This window comes from Ceratotherium simum, chromosome 37, assembly GCF_057802395.1.
Source record: "Ceratotherium simum simum isolate JZ-2026a chromosome 37, ASM5780239v1, whole genome shotgun sequence".
Lineage (NCBI taxonomy): Eukaryota > Metazoa > Chordata > Mammalia > Perissodactyla > Rhinocerotidae > Ceratotherium > Ceratotherium simum.
The window spans coordinates 28979687-29001614 of NC_141936.1; the positions used below are offsets into that span (position 1 = coordinate 28979687).

The following is a 21928-nucleotide window of genomic DNA, read 5'->3' on the forward strand; positions in this document are numbered from 1 at the left end:
GGGGCATTGATATGATTTTCCTAGAGGCAAAAACAACAGTAAATTAATATAAAAGTATAAGCTATTTTTAACATTATTTTAGTCAGATTATGTAGTATTTAAAATTATATAACTCTTAAATGAAGAACTGAACTTATCAGTTTTGGAAAACAGAAAGCTTATTTTCTGACCCAGTGATTAAAATTTGAATATGCAAACATTTACGGCCAAAGTGTTTTCTAAGAAATCCGTAAAGTTATTTAAAAAAAAAAAGTTTTCAGATGGAGAAGGTCAAATATCTTATGACTGCACTGATTAAGTAGTTGGTAATAACAACAGCAAACAAACACCCTGAGACAGAGATTGGATAGATGGTTACCAGAGGGGAAAGGGGGAGGGAGGAGGTTGAAACGGATAATTAGGCACATGTGTGTGGTGATGGATTTTAATTAGTATTTGGGTGGTGAACATGAGAACATGATGTAATCCATGCAGAAATAGAAATATAATGATATACACCTGAAATTTATACAATGTTATAAACTAATGTTACTGCAATAAAGAAACAAAAAAACAAAAAACAGTTTTATTATGACTTCATAGGGATAAGTATGATTTACTGCCCTTCACAAACTCAGGTATCATCAAAATCAGATATATTCAAAACATATGAATAGAAAATTTATGTAAATCCATAGATTATACAGTTTTAGTATCAATAAATGTTTATGACCCTTAAGGGATGATTTTTCTTTCATATTCAAGCCCTAAAACAACAGCAACAACATAAAAAGAGTGCCATTTTGAACAGAACTCAGAAAAGTAAATGAGAAATATTTTATTGAAAGATATTTTCTTGAAAATTCTAAATGTCTTCTTGAAAGCATTTTCTGAAAATTGTCAATATTGCCAACAAATTTATGGCCCTAAAAGCACCTAGATATAGAAAATAGCGCTAATAATGAAGATAACTATATATAGAAATAGTAACTGAAATAGCATTAGATTTTAAAATAATTTATATTTTTGTATTTTAGCAATATATACTAGAAGATGGAACAATGCTGTCAACCTTGTCACCCCAGACACAAAGTGTGATGTAACGAAGTTGGAAGGATAGGAAAACAGAAAAAGACCTGGAGGTGGTGGTACGTGGAGAGGGATGGTCTCCATCCACAGTGGCCGAGGTGACGAGTCAAAAAATAGCATTTGATATTTATTAATTAAGTGTTAGAAGAAAAGCATATTCGTGGAAAATACATGGTAAATAGAGGGGGAAAGTGATAAAACAATATGAATTATTTGCCTTGAGGATCTGGAGGAGTGGGTTATGGGACCATAATTTTACTCTGGGGGCTGTTGAAATCATGTTCTTGCATTATGTGAACAAATATTTAAGTGGTGTAAAACTGATGTCACAGTTACAAATTTAACTCACAACTAACACTATACTCAATTGTGAAAGACTGAAAGCTTTTCCTGTAAGATCAAGAACAAGGTAAGAATGCTGATTTTTATCACTTCTAATCAACGTATACTGGAAATACTAACTAGAACAATTAGGCAAGAAAAACAGATAAAAAGACATCCAAATTGGAAAGGAAGAAGTAAAATTATCATGGTTCACCAACACCAGAATCTTAGATGGAGAAAATTTTAAGAGTCCACAAAAAAATCTGTTAGAACTGATAAATTCAGCAAAGTTGCAAGATACAAAATCAGTTGTGTTTGTACACACTCATAATGTAAGATCGTAAGAAGAATTTAGAAAACAATTACATTTACAATATCATCAAAAAGAATTAAATACTTAGGAATAAACTTAACAAGGAAGGCAAAACACTTGTGCCTTGAAAATCACAAAACATTGCTGAAAGACATTGATGAAGTGACAAATCAGTAGAAAAAAAGCCTGTGTTAATGCATTGGAAAACTTAATTTTATTAAGATGTCGATACTATCATAAACAAACTTCAGATTCAGTGAAATGCCTATCATAATCCCAATGAGGTTTTTTGCAGAAATAGAAAAATACATCCTAAAATTCATATGGAATCTCAAGGTACCCCAAATAGCCAAAGCAGTCTTAAAAAAGAATTAGAGAACTCACTCTTTCTGATTCAAAACTTACCACAAAGCTACATTAATAAAAACAGTGTAGTATTGGCATAAAGACAAACAAACTGACAAAACAGAATAGAGACACTAGGAAAAAAACTTCACATGTGTGTTCAAATGACTTTTGACAAATGTCTCAAAACGATTCAATGGGGAAATACTGGTGAGAAAATGGGACATGTACATGCAAATAATAAAAGTGTACCATTACTTTACACCATACACATAAATTAACTTAAATGGTTCAAAGAGCTAAATATAGAGCTAAACTTATAAACTTTTAGAGTAAAACATAGGGGAAATGTTTCATGACACTGGATTTACCTGTGCTTTACTGGATATGACACCAAAGCATGTGCAACAGCAATAAAAATAAGGCTTCATTGGACTTCATCAAAATCAAAAACTTTTGTGCATCAAAGAACTTTATCAGCAGAGTAAATCAGCAGCAAACCCACAGAATGGAAAAATATTTGCAAAATGTATATCAGATAAGGGATTGATATAAGGAACATGTAAAGAACTTTAACTCCACAACAACAGAAAAACTAATTTAAAAATGCAGGAAACACTTGAATAAATATTTCTCCAAAGAAGATATACAAATGGCCAATAAACACAGGAAGAGATGCTCAACATCACTAATTATTAGGGGAATTCAAGTCAAAACTACAATAAGATACCAACTCTCACCCACTAGGAGGCTACTATTGAGAAAAGAAAAATAACAAGTGTTGGCAAGGTTGCAAAAAAATTTGTAACACTTGTGCAATACTAGTGGGAATGCAAAATGATGCAACCACTGTGAAAAATGCTATGGCAATTTCTCAACAAACAACAACAACAACAGAGAACCACCATATGATTCAGCAATTACCCTTTTGAGTATATGTACAAAAGAAATGAAACCAGAGTCTAGAACAGATATTTGGACACCCATGTTAATAGTAGCTTTATTTGCAATAGTTGAAAGGTAGAAGCAACACAGTGTACATTGACAGATTAATGGATAAACAAAATATGGTATACATATATGATGGACTATTGATCAGTCTTAAAAGTGAAGGAAATTTTGCTACATGTTACAACATGGATGACACTTGCAGATATTATGCTAAGTGAAATAAGCCCAGTCATGACAAGCCATACACATAATTCCACGTATATGAGTTACTCATAGTTAATTCATAGAGATGAAAGTGGAATGGTGGTTGTCAGGAGATGGGAGTTGGAAGAAATGGAGAGTTAGTGTTTAATGGGTGGAGTTGCAGTTGGGTAAGATGAAAATGTTCTGTGGTGATTATAGTCATGGTTGCACAATAAGGTGAATGTATTTAATGTTATTGAACTGCACACTTCAAAATGAATAAAATGGTAAATTTTACAGTGTGTATATTTATCACAATAAAAATTCAAAAATGGTATTTAAATATAACTTAAATTATTCCATATTTTGAACCGCAAGTATATTGTACCAAACCTATGGCAGCATCCTAAACGTGTGCAGATCAAAATAATGTGTGCCCTCTGACAACTTGCAAAGGAAAAAGTGGGAGAGTAAATATTTTCAATAAATGTTGGTTGGATTCAACATGTTATATCATATGATACGGTTGCATGGTATACAATTTACATTGCTAATTTAATCAGTGACAAATTAAAAAATGTAATATTTGAAATTATCAATGAAATTATAATCATTCTTATCACATGTATTTTATATAGGGATGTTTATGACAAAGTTTCCACGAGGTAGTTAATATTATCCCACTCTAAAGGTAAAAAAAAATTAGCACAGAACAGAAATAATGACGGGCACGTCAGATCTGATATTTGATGTCATGTATCATGATAGCCAGTGGAGCATGTTTTTGATTTTTCTTGTTGTACTCTTCTAAAATCCTGTCATATGATATTATTTAAAGGACCTCTGCATCTGAAAGCAAAATAATCTCAACTGTTGAATATCAGCCTTGAATATTCCAAAGTCAAAGGCAAAGAGGACATTTTTCTTAGGTGAAAATATAACAAAACAGCTTATTTTTGTGCCTTTTATTTTGTATTTATCCACTAGAAGAACAATAAACAAACTATTTCCAGACCACTTACAAAAATTTTCAATTTCTTTGATTTTTTTAAATTTCCCTAAATTCTTTGCAATCTAGGTTTCGGCATTAATGGCATTCTTTATGGGGGGAAAGAGCTAGCAGAAAAAACTTTGATGCTGGTTTCACAGTGAACAAAAAAGAAAGAAGCCTTGAATCTGGACCACGTCACCTATGGAAGAGAAGATAAATGTTAAACTTGTGTTGACCGTTTCCACAGGTTGGTGTGTGTAATGTGTCAGAATAAGTTCCAGGACTACATTGTATTTACTAGTGACCACACGTTCTTGAGCTTGATAAGAACACTGACATTTTATAGATGATAAAATTGAGATTCAGAGATTTTAAGTGACTCTACCTTAAAATAGACAGTTGGAAAGCAAGATTTTTAGATCTATCATCTATCTATCTCTATAAATGCATCTTTAATCTCATCCTTCAAATATTCAATGTTTGTAGGTAATGAATCTGAAACCAGGCTATGTCACTTTTTATCCACCTACACAGAAAAGAACTGAAAAGAAAGAAAAAAAGAAATTGAAGTTAATAAAATAGAAATTCTATATAAGTGGCAGAAAGACAATGATGTATGTGAAAACTTCCTTAAAACACAAATAAAATTATTTTAATATTTACAGTTTATTCATTTCAACATATTCTTCTATTTTCTCATGTATACTGGCTTTACTATATTTTGACTTGACCTCACAATGACGATACACATTATCTTACAAAAATGGTTTCTGAAAGCCTCTAAATGAAATCCAATTCATGTCTTGCCCCCATTACAAAAGCATCCCTCCCTAGCAGAGTTTGCTTGCAAAGGAACACCTCTCTTATCTCCTGCGTAATTTACATCATAGGTTTACAAATTCTATATGATGTGTAAAGCCATCCATGTGCTGTTCAAGTTTCAAAGTGAATTATTGATTACCATTTTTGAAGGCAATGTGCATCAATTTTATTGCAGACCTTTTTTCCTAGATTTATATTTTGAGTTGGAAAAAACACTGAAAAATGCTTATTTTAGTGATTAATATATTTATAGAACTTATAGTTTTTAAAAATATAGTAGTCTAATTATTAAGAGATTAAAAATTGAATCAGAGATATAAAATGATTCATTCAAGACTGTACCATGACCTAGTGATAGAGTTTGAAAATGCGGAAGAGTGTCCTCCAGAGTCTAGATATTGCAGAATTTTCCTCGGATGCATGATTCTTATACCATACATGCTCCTCGCTTTCGATCAAAGCTATTCCTAAAGAAAGATCGTTCTTGATCAAAAAATAAGGCTGGTGTGATCATTTACAGAGGTGCAGCAAGAGTGAGGATTTACCTAGGAAGCCTCCTGAAGCTTCTTTGCAGGAAGGGTTATAAAAAATCTCAGATTAGACTTTTAAAAGTCTCTATAGTACAAGGGACTCTCCCCAAGCTTTCATAGAAATTTGGATCACTTCTCTTCTCAAGATGTCTGAAATATCCTAAAATGCTGGACCTTTCCTAAAGGGACCTTCCTTACTCTTCCTTACTCCCTAAAGGGACTTCCTTACAGTGACCAGGTCACTGGGTCAATTTTACTGGAGATCTTTAGACTCATTAACTACATAAAGTCAACCTTAGTTCCTAAAAGTTGGCGGATAATACCTGAATCAGTATGTCTACAGTAAGAAGTATTTTACAGTGCCATCAGTGATGTAGTATTTACAGCATCATAAAATGGCTTTAAGAGAATCAGAATCAGATGAGTGTCCCCTGGAGTTAAGACAAGAATAGTTCTCCACAGTGGAGCCCTACACGAGATTCCATGTCCCTTCCAATTTTTCAACAGGTTCTACTAAAGAAGAGACAAAGAGTATGTAATGGTCTGTGTTAGTTTACTGTCTTATGAATTTTAGTGATAGTATTTAATATTCAAGTAATGTGTATTTCAATTTTTAGAATGTATACAGTTTAAGAACCATACATTTTTATAGTATAAAGATATCCATAATACACAATGAATATCAGTGTGTGTGTACATTTGTATGCTTCTAATTTATGCATTTCCATGAAATTCCACAATGGAGAATCAGCATTAATAGATAAATAGGTAATTAGCTAGACAGATATTTTCAAAGACAGAAACTGATTATAAGAATACTTCCTTCAAATTTTGTTTTCCAATGGGGATGGGTTTATTCTGCCTCATTGCACAAGCACACTGGAGAGATTTTAGCTTGAAAACTAGGTCTAATTCTAGCTCACATACTTAATATAAATGTAAACTTGAACTAAAGAATTTAGCTGCCAGAGCCTGTATCTTTTATGTAGAACAGATATAAAGAAACATGAATATTCCAAGCTATCTATGAGATAAATCATAATGAAAATTTAGTGCGCGACTGGGTATAAATTATAAATGAAGTGTAGCTGTAAATTTTAGCATCTTTATCATTATCATTGTTGTCACTGTCATTTACATTCATCTCACTTGTCATTCACTATAATTGTATGATGATATAGTTTTCAAATTGTTTCTGTATGCTACATTCATTCGATTCTCACAAAAACTGCAGGGTTGTGAATACAGATACTATTATTATTATTTCACTGGAAACGTATTGATGTGTATAAGAAGTAAAAAATAAATGACTAAAATTCATTGGTTAAAAGCATAAGACACTTCAATTTCACCTAGCATGTGTTTAAAAACAAAAAAAGAAGAAAACAAAAATGGGTAACTGTAACTAAACCTGTAGTTACCCAGATTATTTCAAAACGTTGTCCTTCAAATTATATATATATATACAGACAGGTATTATTAAGCATTCTTTTTCTTTAACCTTCACCATATGTTACATTTTATATTTTCATATAAAATCTTGACAAGTCATTTATAGGTTTTAGTTAAAAAGAGTGAATTCATGTAGGGTTAAAAAAGCAAGTAGGAAGCAGCATTACAAGTATCATGGATGCCATGAAACCAGTATTCATTCATGGAAAAAAAATAATAATAAAATAGCAGAAACTAAGAAAGGCTGTCCTTTACAATCCTTATTGAGGATTTGGATCCTTAAATGTTAGGTTTATTCTTCAAGGATCACTTGGGCACATCCAAAGCATACTCCAATATGATTAGGCCCTATCTCTTCCAATCACCCTCATCTTACTTCCAATCCAGAGAGCACATTTATGAACCAGCTTCAGAGCTATATTCTGTTGCCTATTTCATACTCTACAATTTCTTCTGAACAGTATTGAAAAAATGCAGCCACTCACTCGACCTCAAACTCTATTTCAAATCTTTTATTTCTTAACTTAACCAACTCTTACATAGATTACATCACTCATTTCTTAAACTCATTTTAAGGATCGCCTTAAATCCTGCATGATATCAGTCCCAACAGTAACCAACATTGCCAAAAGGGTTAACACAATGGAATGAACACCTCTGTGATCACATCTTATGCTTGCATGAAAACACCTCTACTCCCGAAGAACATAATTCACTTTACCTATGCTGTTTGAAAGCATTCTCAACTTAGCTGCAATCGTCCCCATTTCCAGAGGATACAAAGCAACCTCTTTTCTTTAATGAGTATTATTTGTCCTTCAACTTCTCTTTTTTCTATAAATATCTTGGTTCAATTATGGCCAAATAAATTCTTCTTGCATTTGAAGTACCGTTTAAATTAATATAAACTTTTATCATATATTTTATCAGCAGGTCATAACCATATTCAATTATATTCCAGAATATGGTATAGTTAAGGTAGGCCCAGGAATTACTTGCCATAAATCCAGAACAGTTCATAGACAATATCAGCACTTGCCTTCATCAATTTTACTGTTTTATTATCATTTCAAATGATACTCACAATCATTTATAAATAGATGAATTCTCAGAATGGTATAATATCACATTTTAGGTTTAAAAAGAGCTTCGTGTCTTAAAAAATGTGAACAAGTGTTCAAGTAGACCATTCATTTTCTATTTTTAAGGATATATATATATTAATATAAATTATTTATATATCTTATTTAAACCCACTTTATTCAAATGAATTTTTTTTTTTGGAGTTCCCTAGTTAATGAGATGCCTAAATGTATCCATCGCTTATTATACGTAGAATCACTGAATTATGAATAAAGTTCTCTTAAGCACTTGCTAAAAAGTTCTTCTTATGTGGTGAACAAAAATAAAAATACAATTATGATTAGTACCTTTTATTATCTCCACACTTTCACAAACTCGCTGGCTTGGTTAGCTGACAGCGGTCCAACTGTCATCATTTGAACAAAGTAACTTTCTGTAAATTTCCTTGGCTATTTTCCAAACAAATGTACGTATTAAATTTTAATCTCTACACTTGACATTTTAGATACCTCCAACGAAACTCAGCAGCAACATTGACTCTAGGCATTCCTCACCTGGAGATTTAGTCTAATGCATGTTCTTTTTTTTTTTTGGTATTCATTTGGGAATGTTCCCTGAGCCTTGGGCAATGCAGATTAAGTCACTAATAGTCCAGGATGGCCATAAGCCAAGATTGGGGGAGTTCTGATAATTTCTTTAGATGTTTTCACAGGTGTGTTAAGGGTCAGTTCAGTGGAGAAAGAAACAAATATATTTATTCAGATTCTACTGGTTTTATCTCTCTTAAATTTTATGGATCATATATATTTATATATTGTTCAGTAAGTGCACAGTAATGATGTATCTGCATAAATTAATTTATTTTCTGGCTTTGAATTATATTGGCCTATAAATTTAATAAATTAAATAGGATGTAGTTAACTTAATAAAAACATATAAGCAGAAATTCTTAAAATATCACACGTAAGGGAGTTATCTTTAATTTATTTTAGTGATTATATATTTTCATTGTTCCTATTCTGTTGGAAAAATCCATTAAACTGTAAAATAATTTTCACTTATTAAACTAATAAGAAAGTAATGATGTCACTCACTTTGATTCAATTATACTTAAAATATATTTAACAGTGCATTGTTATTGCAGATAATACCTTAATTGTTCTTATATTTCCCATGATTTCCAGTAACTGAATTAATTACACCTTTTACTTTGGAAGGGGTTATATTAATTCATTTTAAATTTTTAAAAAAGATTTTTAGCACATTTGAATTTTTTATTATAATATGTCTCAGTGAAGACTTCTTCATATTCAATCTATTTTGAGTTCTTTGGGCTTCTTTGGCCTGGGTGTTCATTTCCTTCCCCAGATTTGGAAGGTTTTCTGTCACGATTTCTTTATATAAGCTTTCAGCTCCTTTATCTTTCTGTGTTCCTTCTGGGATTCCCACAATTCCACTGGTTTGCTTATGGAATCCCATAAGTCCTGTAGCCTTTTATTCACTCTTTTTCATTCTATTTTCTTCTTGTTCTTCTGACTGGGTAATTTCAAGTGATCTGTCTTTGAGCTCACTGATTCTTTCTTTTGCTTGTTCAAGTCTGCTGTTGAGACTCTGTAATGATTTTTTCAGTTCAGTCGTTTTCTCCTTCAGTTCTAGAATTTCTATTTGGTTTTCTTTTTCTGTTTTTTTTTTTTTTTTTAAGGTTTTCATGTCTTTGTTGAACATCTCATTTTGTTTAAATTGTTTTTGTGATTTTGTTTAGTTGTTTATATGTGTTCTCTTTTAGTTCACTAAACTACTTTAAGATAAATATTCTGAATTCTTTGTCAGGCAGTGTTTAGTTCTCCATTTCTTTAGGGTCAGTTGTTTGTGCTTTATTTCGTTCCTTTGGTGGTGTTAGGTTTCTCTGACCCCTTGTGAACCTTGTAGTCTTGCTTTGGTGTTTGCATATTTGAAGTAATTCTTTCTTTATAGAATCAATTTGACAGGGAAAGCCTTTCACCACTCAGCCCAGCCAGAGATTTTGGGCAGGCTAGCAGGCAAGTACCATGGGGGAGATTACTTAGAGAGTTCGTGGGTGAGTGGGTTTGATGCCTGACTCCCCAGTGATACTGGATGCTTACTTGACACCCTTTTCCCCATGGGAGAGCTCTAAAGCAGAGAAAATCTTTCTCTGCCCCCTGCCACACAGTATTAGGGAAGGGTGACTCAGGTAGGGTGAACTGTCCTTCCCACTCCCTTCAGTGCAGCTTCTTCCATTTCTGTTCTTCACCTGAGTTTTATAATCTTTCATCTGGAATCCAGAGCTCTCATGAAGGTATGTTCATACATGAAAAGTTATTTATATCTATGTTTCTGTGAAGGGATGTAGGCTACAACCTCCAATTCCACCATCTTCCTGACACAAATAACAGGTGTGGACTTGTCGAGGTAGCTCTGTGTTCAGTCAGAGAATTACTGAGTGAATCTCTCACAGCCCTATCATGCCCTTGCACACCCAGGAAATAAAGTGGTTCTGAAATACTTCTCTACTCCCCAAGAGTGCACTGGAAGGAGCGGCAGATTGTTGCTGCACACCTCCCCAGGAGACACCACATGATCCAGCAATTTCACATCTTGGTATATATTGAAAGGAAAGGAAATTGTTGTGTTGGAGAGGTATCAGTACTCCCATGTTTGTTGCAGCATTATTCACAATAGCCAAGATATGGAAACAACCTAAGTGGCTATTGATGGATGAATGGATAAAGAAAATATGGTAAATTTATGTACAATGCAATATTATTTACCCTTAGAAAAGAAGCAAATCTTGTAACTATGACAACGTGGATGGACCTGGATGACATTATGCTAAGCGATATAAGCCAGACACAGAAAGACAAATATTGCATGTTCTCACTTATATATGGAATCTAAAAAAGTTCAACTCTTAAAAACCAAAGAGAATTATAGTGTTTACCAAAAGCTGTGGGGGGGGAGGGGGAAATTTTAGTCAAAGGGTAAATAGTTTCAAATACGCAGGATAAAAAATTTCTATAGCTCTAATGTAGAATGGGGTGACTATAGGTAATAGTACTATATAATATACTTAAATTTTTCTAATTCATTAGGTCTTAACTGTTCTAATCAAAAAAAGTGACGATGTGATGGATATATTAATTAGTTTGATTGTGGTGATCATTTTGCAAAGTATATGTGTATCAAATTATCACACTTTACACACTAAAATACACAATTTTATTAGTCAATTACAGTTCAACAAAACTGAAAAAAGTATAAATTGTTATACAAAAAACCAAAATATTATTTTATTCCAAATAGATAAGGTCCATCCCAAACAATTTATTGTTTTTTGGTTCTAATTTACTCTTTTTGGGAGATAAACAGTATTGTAGAACTGGCATACTGAATGATGTCATCAGTTTAAGCATTTTCTATTTTCATTTATACATGTTAGTGAAATATTCTCCCAAAATTTAGTGGAAAATACATTCCCTTTATAACAATGGAAAAAAAGAATGACAAAGAAAAACAAAACTGATGCTTAGAATATACAATTATTATGTGAAACCCTTATTTTTTAAATCTTCTAGATTAATTTTAGTTCCTTCTCTCTAGGCATGGAACATTATTTTTCTTCATGACTGGACACTGATGAATTGATGTGTAACTAGGGCTTTGGGATTAAGGTAGATTGTCTACCTTTTAACAAAGTGGATTTTCTGAATCACTCTTCTCAGGGCCCCCATCACCTCCTTGTTTTTCAGGCTGTAGAACATGGAGTTGATCATTGGGGTCAGGATGGTGTGGAAGTCAGCCAGAGGTTTGTCCTCTGTTGGATATCAGAGAGATCTCAGCATAGATGGGTGTAAGCAAGAGGCATATATTAGAAAGTCACCACAGTGAGGTAGGTGCTGCAAGTTGAATAGGACTTCTTCATCCCTTCTGCTAATTACATGTGATTGAGAGCAAGGATAACTCAGCCATAGGAACACACAATACCAGCAAAAGGCAACACATGGAATAGGGTGGGACTCACAAACACTGTATACTCATAGACCCAGGTGTCCATGTAGGCCATAGTCAACATGGCTGGGACATCACAGAAGAAATGATTGATGGCTCTTGATTGGCCTTAAGAGATTTGGAGGGCATATACAATATGGGCACACGAATTGATAGAGCCCATAACCTAAGATCATATTATCATCAGAACACACACATTTCAGCTCATATGAATGGGATAGTGGAAGGAAAGCAAATAGCCACCTAATGATCATAAGGCCATAGATGCCAATAATAAGCCTTTTGAACCTGCTAAAGTCAAGAAGAATCTCTGAATCTAACATCCAACTAAGGAGATAGATTTGTTTCTAAACAAAAAATTGGAAGCCATTTTGGGCACAGTGGTGGAGATGTAGTTCAAGCCATGAGGGAGAGCTGACTAAGTAGGAAATACATGGGTGTGTGCAGATGGGTGTCCAGGAGTATGAGGAGAATCATTGCCAAACAGAGCCATTAGGAAAATGAGAACAATGAGAATGAAGAGGAACAGGCCAATGCTTGATAGTAGAATAACCCCCAAAAGGTGAAAATAGTAGATGTTTGATGGTTTTTTTTCCTAGGGTTTTCATTTAGATTTTCCTGAAGACAGATGCAACATTACATTAGTATAGAACAACAAGCTCTATTTAATGCATTGTTATAGTCACACTGTGATTTAGTCATGAAACATTGCAGCTCTTATATGAAGAACAAAATTACCTGTTTTGAAAAAAAACTTCAGTTTTTGCCTCATAGATAAAATCTTGATGAGACAAAAATCTGTGGCCAAAATATTTTATGGAAATCTTTAAATTTGTAGGAATAAAACATTTCTTTAATGACTTTATTAGGATACATATTTTTTATTTCCAAACATAATTCAAGTATTATGAAAGTTAGTTAGACTTTATGCTTTAAATATATGCTAAAAAACTCAATGTAAATGCATAAAAAATAGACCCATATTTCAATACATTTTTGACCCTTGGAGGATGATTTTTTTCTTTTATATTTAAGCCCTAATCCCTCTGACACTGCAGTACCCTATCAGCTCAGGTTGCAGATCTATATTCTCCTTTTGAGTTCTCCTTAAAAAGCTTGCCAAATCAAGCTTCTTAGATGTCAAGTATCATTATTTGCTTCTTCTTTCCAGAAATCTACAATAAAACTTTAATGCGAAATACAATTTATGCCAAGTCATTCTCTTCTGCCTCCTCACCCAACTTCCAAATGCTCAAGTAAAAGTCGATTCTTTTCCTGAGAATCTATACTCAAATTTCTTTGTAGCCCCCATGACTCTGCTCAAACTCTTCCAAAAGAAGACTGTGTATTTTGACAAAGTGATCTCAATGCTTATATAGCATTATACGTTTCTTTATGGCACTTTTTTTTTCTCATTTCTTTTTTTTCTTTCCATCATTAATTCAAAACTCTTCCCATTTCTAGATAAGTGTGGGAGTATAGGCACATATATTTATCACCTCTCTGTCATAAAACTTAACTAACATCATATCAAATAAGCAAATATGTTATAATTTTAAAATGTGGGGAAGAGAGAAGAGGAGGGGACTCAGGGAGGAAAGATTTCAGGACCTTTTGGATGAAGGAATTTTGAGAAACAGTCAGTAACCTGAATGGAGAATGGAAAATGGCATCCAGTGACTCTCCTTAGTGGGCATGAGTGGGGGGATTCTCCTCCTAGGGAATACCATCAGTGAGCAAACTCAGCGTGCTATGCCCAAAAAGGGGTTGCATTACTTAGTCTTTTAATGTTGCTCTGAGCAAAGGTCACCAGACTTTTGAGGGAGTCTCCAAATGAAAGAGGGACACGCACGCACACACACACACACACACACTGAGTCAAAAATGACTAGGAAAAGTGCAAGAAAACTTTATAAAAAAATTCACATCCAGAGAAATACGAAAAGCTGTTAAATCCACAGTCCAAATATCATGTAGAATATAACAGGAAGTGCCAGGTAACAATGAAGGACTTCTGGAAATTAAAAAAAGATAATAATTAATGCAATAGATTCAATGAAATTTTCAAAAGATAAATTGGAGAAAATGGACCAGAAAGAAAAGAACAACTAAATAACAGTGTAACAAGTAGAAAATATAGAATTAGAGAATTAGTTTAAGATGACCCAACATATACTTATGGACATTTCTAAAAATTCATATGACATAATAATTATGGAGTGAGTATTGTCAAAAAAACATTTTCTCATAATTGTGATATATGAGGTACGATATTCAAATAGCATGCAAATAACACGGAAAAATAAGCGAGAAATAATTTATAAAAGGATATTTTCTTGAAAACTGTAAATATCTTCTTGAAAACAATTTCTTGACAATTCTCAATATCAGCTATATAGATAATATCCTAACAACTTCTTCAGAGAAATTATAGTAATATAATGAGAAGAACTGTATGCATTAATAGTAGCAGGTTTCACAATAATGTTATATTTTTTATATACAACCAATAAACTCTAGAAGATGGAACAATGCCATCAAGTCATGTCCCCAGATCAAGTGGATGTAGTTACCTTGAGAGTGTGGAAGGAGAGGAAGAGGGTGAAGGTGGTGATGTAGGGAGGGAGCAGCCCCCCATCCACAGTCTGAGTAACAAATCACAGTCTGGTATTTGTGATTTAGGAATCAAGCATTAAAAGATAAGCATAGTGTTTACAATATCAGAGCAATATAGGGAAAATTATAAAATAATTTGACGTATTTGCCTTGGGGGTCAGGAAGAGTGGGTTATGAGATCATCATTTTACCCTGTGTGTTGTTGATGCCATTTCCATTCATTATTTGAATAAAATATTAAAGTGGTATAAAATTACTTCAGACTTAATGATTTGCATTATTGCTCAAATTATTGAATAAGTGAATTTCCAAATAAACTGTAAGACATCTATGGCAGGATCCTGGGCCTACATGGAACAATTGATTTGTAATTATTGTGTGGCTGCTGACAACTTGCAGAGGAAAAACAGAGAAAGCAATTTTTTTTTATAAATTGGCATTTGGATTCAATATGAGACCAGCATATTAGACTACTGTAAATTATAATTTATATTAGTACTTTCAATTACTGACAAGATTGAAAATGTAATATTAGTATTTACCAATGAAAGTAACATTGCAAGTACTTCTATCGTTTATATTTTATACAGGGCTGAATCCAACAAAAATTCCATGAGGTAGTTAATATTATCCCAATTTAACAATGAGGAAAAAGAAACACAGAATAGAAATAATAAATCACAAGTCAGAATTGTCTTTGGTGCCATATCACCTAACCGCCAACTCAGCATCGTTTTGAATATCTATCTTCCCCTGTTCTTATGTGCAATAACCTGTCATATGATATCACTTAAAGAAGTATTGTATCTGAAAGGGAAGCAACGTCAGTCATTAAATATCTGTTTCAATGTCAAAAGAGATAATTGTTTTCTTATGTAAAAAAAAAAATAGATCATTTCCCTTTTATTTTGCTTTCATCCAATGAAATAACATTAAGTAATCAATTTGTAGGTCCTTTACAAAATATTTTCACCTGTATTGATTTTTTAACATTCTAATGAAACTTTGTGGTTTGGGCATCAGTATTAATGACAATACACCCAGAAGAAAGGAGCAACCAGATTGTTTCTTAGTGAGTTGGAGAAATAAACCTTGAACCTGGAGAAGGTCCATACATGAAAGAGAAGATACAGATATAAACTTTTATTGATCATCTCCACTGGGTAAAACCCGATACGTGTCAAGATTTGCGCCATGATTAAATGAAATTTAATTGCTTATAAATATATTTTGAGGGTGATATAACCACTGACTTTTTATAGACGATAATCCAAGTTTCAGAGATTTTAAGTGACTCTCCCTGAATCCTCATAGAAATTTAATACTAAATGGAGAGATACAAATATCTACATCTTAAAGTTTTATTTAAAGACATATCTTTTCTTATCCTTCAAACAGTTTTTGGCAATTATGAAATGAGTGTTATCTTTTTAACTGCTCAAAATTAAAAAAATAAAATAAGAGGGCGGTGACATCAGCATCATGGCAGATTGATTGTTCTTTCTGTCTCTCCCTTCTAAGTTACAACCAGTAGGACATCCACTGACCAACAAAACGCTCTCTGCACAGCACACCAGAATGCCTGAGAGATTCATACATCTACGCCTCTGATAGTAGGTGGAATGGACATCCTGGAGGCACTGAAATGAGGGGGAGCAGCAGCAGTGTCTCCCAAGAGTGGAAGTTCCAAGATATGTGGCCCCGTCTGTGTACAGTGTCCCCAGAAACTGAGGTAATGCCCATGACTGGAGGCCCCGGATATCCAGGCAACTCACACTCCCAGAGGTGCCAGGAATCAGAGTGGGCCATGACTGGACACTCCAGGCACCATGAGATACCTGTGACACAGCCTCCTCACCCTTCCCTGGTGCAAAGCCTCCAAATCCAGCCCTTTTAGCAGTGAGTGCTGCATCCAAAACACAGAATATACCTAGATTTGGTGGTGATTCACATGACCTGAGGTTTCAAAATGTGCACTGGCACTGGAGACCAAGGCTGCGGGAGAGGCACAGGTGCTCATGGTTCAGCCTCTACGATTTCCCAGGCAGTGGTTGAGTGCACCTGTGACCTGAAGCTTCAGGAAACACAGCTGCTCTCATGGCTTAGAGCATAACTCTCCCCAATCACGGCATGTGGGCCTGAAACCTGAGGCTTTAGGAGCTGCAGCAATAACTATGACCAACCACCAGTGGTGAAACCCCCACCATCAACTCTACCAGCAGTGGGGGTGGCACACAAGACCCCAGGCCTCTGGCAGTGGCAGCCAAACATGTGAACCTAGAGCCCCTGGCAGAAACATGTCAGTGCCCTCAGATAACCTGGAAGCAGCAGTGCAGGTGGGACCTGTGGAAGCAGCATCTGAGCACATGGAGAGCCCACAGAGCCTGTGGGAGATAACAAGACCCAGACAACCCCAGAAACAACAGAGGTGCTCACAGCCTGGTGACCACAGTGGTGATACCCACAACTACACTGACATTGTAACCAGTAAGACACCAACGACCTAGGAGGTACAAGGAGGGCACAGATGATGCCTCTCCTCTGGCAGAGGCAGTGGGGGGTGGAAAGTGCAGACTCTCAACTGCAACCAGAAGCAGCTCAGAATGAAAGTAACCAGAGCCTTAAACAAATAGGAAATGTGTTTACTACCATAAATGTGTCAGCAGAGGAAAAACTCATCAAGCACCATCAAGAACTAGAGTAACATAGTGGTACACACACACACAAAAATGACAATTCACCAAGAACCAAACTAGAAGTACAAGAAGATTGCAATCTAACCAGCAGAGAATTCAAAATAGCTGTCATGAAGAAACTCAACAAGTTACAAGAAAACTCAGAAAGACAGTTCAATGAGCTCAGGAATAAAATTAATGACCAGAAGGAGTACTTCACCAAAGAAATTGAAATTCTAAAAACAATAAAAACATAACAGAAATTCTGGAGCTGATGAACACAATTAAAGAGATAAAAAATAAAGTATAAAGCATTAGAAAAATAAAGTAGAAAAGCATACCACACGGAAGAGAGAATTAGTGAGCTTGAAATTAGAAATCCAGAAATGATTCATGTGGCAGAAGAGAATCAAGATTTTTAAAAAATGGAGAAATTCTATGAGAAATATCTGACTCAATTAGCAAAAGCAACATAAGAATAATGGGTATCCCAGAAGGAGAACAGAAGGAGAAAGGAACGGCGAGCTTATATAAAGAAATAATAACTGAGAACTTCCCAAACCTGGGGAAGGAACTGGATATACAAGTACATGAAGCTAATAGAACACTTATTTATGTCAACCCCAAAAGACATTCTCATAGGCATACTATTTTAAAGCTATCAAAAGTCAGGGACAGGGTCTTGTCCCATGGCTTAGCGGTTAAGTGCACGTGCTCTGCTACTGGCGGCCTGGGTTCGGATCCTGGGCACGCACCGACGCACTGCTTCTCCGGCCACACTGAGGCCGCGTCCCACATACGGCAACTAGAAGGATGTTCAGCTATGACATACAACTATCTACTGGTGCTTTGGGGGTAAAAAAAAGGAGGAGGATTGGCAATAGATGTTAGCGCAGAGCCGGTCTTCCTCAGCAAAAAAGAAGAGGATTAGCATGGATGTTAGCTCAGGGCTGATCTTCCTCACACACGCAGACAAAAAGAGTCAGGGCTAAAGAAAGAATATTAAGGGTCCTCAGAGAGAAGAAAATAACTTACAAAGGAACCCCCATTAGGCTATCATTAGATTTCTCAGCAGAAACTCTACAGGCTAGGAGAGAGTGGAGTGAGATACTCAAAATATTGTAAGACAAAAACTATCAGCCAACAATACTCCATGCAGCAAAGTTATCCTTCAGACATGAGGGAGAAATAAGGAGAAACAAAAGCTGAGGGAATTCATCACCATTAGACATAACTTACAAGAAGAATTGAATGGAGCTCACCTACTTGAAACAAACAGGCAAAGGTATACAAAGCTTTGAGCAAGGTGATAAATATACAGACAGAATCAGAAAATTGGTACTCTATATCAAAATAGGTTTGTAAACGCAATTATAACATCAAGGCTAAAGAGAAAGAAAGCATCAAAAATAACTATAATCATTTCAACTTGGTAAGAAACTCACAGTACAAAAAGAGGTAATTTGTGACAACAAAAACATAGAAGGGGAAGAGAAAAGGACAGAACCTACATAGGCCAATGGAAAAAGATGCTATAAGCCTGAAAAAGACTATCTCACCTATGAGATCTTTTACACAAGCCTTATGGTAACCATAAAACAAAAAATCAGAGCAGAGTCACAAAACACAAATGAAAAAAAGAAAAAAAAAAAACCAGAGGAAACTGAGAAACACATAACAGAAAATGGCCAAACTGAAATGGCAGACAGAAATACAAGGAAAAAGAATCAATAGAAATATAGAACAACCAGAAAACAAAAGATAAAATGACAGTATTAAGCCCTCATATATCCGTAATCACTCTTAAATGTAAATGGTTTGAATTTACCCATCAAAAGACACCGAGTGGTTGGATGGATTAAAACATAACACCCAACAATATGCTGCCTCCAGGAAACATATCACAGCTACAAAGGCAAACATAAGCTCAGAGTGAAGGGATAGAAGATGCTACTCCAGGAAATGGCAACCAAGAGAAAGCAGGTTTAGCCATACTTGTATCAGACAAAATAGACTTCAAGCCAAAAGAGAAAAAGAAACAAAAATGGACATTATACAGTGATAAAAGAGACATTCTACCAAAATGTCATAAATTTTATTAATATGTATGCACCTGACATAGGAGCAAATTGCAATAGAGGCAATTTTACTACCTCATTTTTGATTTTAACACATTTTATTTATTTTTCTAGCCAAATTGCTCTTGCCATGACTTTGAATTCTGTGTTCCGTAGAAGTAGTGAGAGTGGGCATCCTTATCTTGTTTCTGATCCTAGCGAGAAATATTTCAGTCTTTCACCATTGAGGCAATGTTATCTGAGGGCTTTTCTTTCATATATGGCATTTATTATGTTGAAGTAGTTTTCCTCTCATCCTAGTTTTTTAAGAATATTTATCATGAAAGACTGTTAAATTTCAGGAAACATTTTTGCCTCTATTGAGGTAATCATGATTTTTATCCTTCATTCTGTTAATGAGGTGTATCACATTAAGTGATTTTTTATTTTACTTTTTTTTTAACTTTTACAGCTTTATTCAGATATAATTGACATTTAACATTGTGTAAGTTTAAGGTTTACAATGTGATGGTTTGACATATGTAAATATTACAAACTTATTACCCCAATAAGTTTAGTTGACACATCCTTCGCCTCACATAGTTACAGTTTGTGTGTGTTTCTTAAGAACTTTTCAGATCTACTCCTTAGCAACTTTCATATATACAATACAGTATTGCTATCTATATTCACCATGCTGTGTGTTACATCCCTAGAAGTCATTTATCTTATAATTGGAAGTTTGTGTCCTTTGACCACTTTTACTCCTTTTCCCCACCATCCCCCCTGCCATTGGCAGACATCGATCTAGTCTCTGAGAGGTTTTTTTTTTTTTTTTTTTTTAAGATTCCACGTATAAGTGAGATCATGCAGTATTTGCCTTTCTCTGTCAGACTTATTTCACTTGGTGTAACACTGTCAAATTTAGTCCAAGTTGTTGCAAACAGCAGGATTTCCATATTATATCATGTTATCTTTATCCATCCATTGGTTGATGGACACTTAGGTGGTTTCCATGTGTTGGCTGTTGTGAATAAAGCTACGTGAACATGGTGGGGGCAAATATCTCCTTGAGATAGTGATGTTATATTCTTCAGATATGTACTCAGAAGCAGAATTGCTGGTTCATATGGTACTTTTATTTTCCGTTTTTTGAGGAACCTACATGTTGTTTTCCATAGTGTTTGCACCACCTTACATTCAGGCATGAGGTGATATCTCATTATGGTTTTTATTGCATTTCCCTAGCGATCAGTGATGTTGAGCATCTTTTCATGTACATTTTGGCCATTTGAATGTATTTTCTTTGAAAAATATCTATTGAGATAGTTTGACCATTTTCTTTTGGGTTGTTTCTGTTTTGGCAGTTGAGCGGTAAGAGTTCCTTATATATTTTAAATATCAACCTCTTATCAGATACAGGATTTGTAATTTTTTTTTTTATATTTTGTACATTGCCTCTTCATTTTGTTGATGGTTTCTTTTGTTTTGCAGAAGTTTTTTTAATTTTAGGTGGTCCACATAATTATTTTTGCTTTTGTTGTTTGTGCTTTTGCTGTCATATTCCAAAAATTATTGCCAAGACCAATCTCAAGGATGTTTTCCCATGTTTTATTTTGGAACTTTCACAGTTTCAGGTATTACATTTATTTCATTCATGCTTGTTGAGTTAATTTTCATAAATGGTATAAAATTGTGATCCAGTTTCATACTTCTGCATGTGAATACACGGTTTTCACAAACTCTATTATTAGATTATCTTTCTCTATTGAGTGAATTGCCTACTTTGTCAAATATTAGCGGACCATACATGCATGAGCCTATTTCTATTTAATCCATTGATCTGTATGTCTGTTTTTACATCAGTATCATGGTGTTTTGATTACTATAGCTTTGTAATATAGTTTGAAATCAGGAATTCTGATGTCTTTAGGTTTATTCTTCTTCCCCTGGATTGTTTTGGCTATCTAGAGTCTTATGTAGCTCCACGCAAATTTTAGGATTTTTTTTTCTATTTCTGTAAAAAGTGTTGGAATCTTCATAAGGATTGGATTGAATGTATAAATGGCTTTAGGTAGTATGGACATCTTAACAGTATTAATTTTTTTGACCTGTAAATAAGAAATATCTTTCCATTTTTTAACCTTCTTCAATTTCTTTGTCTTATAGTTTTCAAAGTAAATATCTTTCACCTCCTCCTTGGTAGAATTTACTCCTGAGTATTTTATTATTTTTCATGCTATTGTAAGTGGGATTGCTTTCTTTACTTTTTTTTTTGTCAGATAGTTTATTGTTATGGTAAAGAAATGCAACTGATTTTTTCTTGTTGATTTTGTATCCTGCAACTTTACTGCATTTTTTTTTTTAACTCTTCTAGTGATTTGGTATAGTTTTCAGGGTTTTCAATACATAAGATCATGCCATCCACACAGATAATTTTATTTCTTTCTTTTTGATTTTTGATGCCTTTTATTTCTTTTTCTTGCCTGATT

General features: G+C 34.2%; 1 pseudogene; it reads right to left on the reverse strand.

Moving 5' to 3' along the window:
- Window positions 1–11760: 11760 nt before the first annotated feature.
- Window positions 11761–16513, reverse strand: LOC101395761 (olfactory receptor 2L5-like; annotated as a pseudogene).
- Between the last annotated feature and the right edge of the window lie 5415 nt (window positions 16514–21928).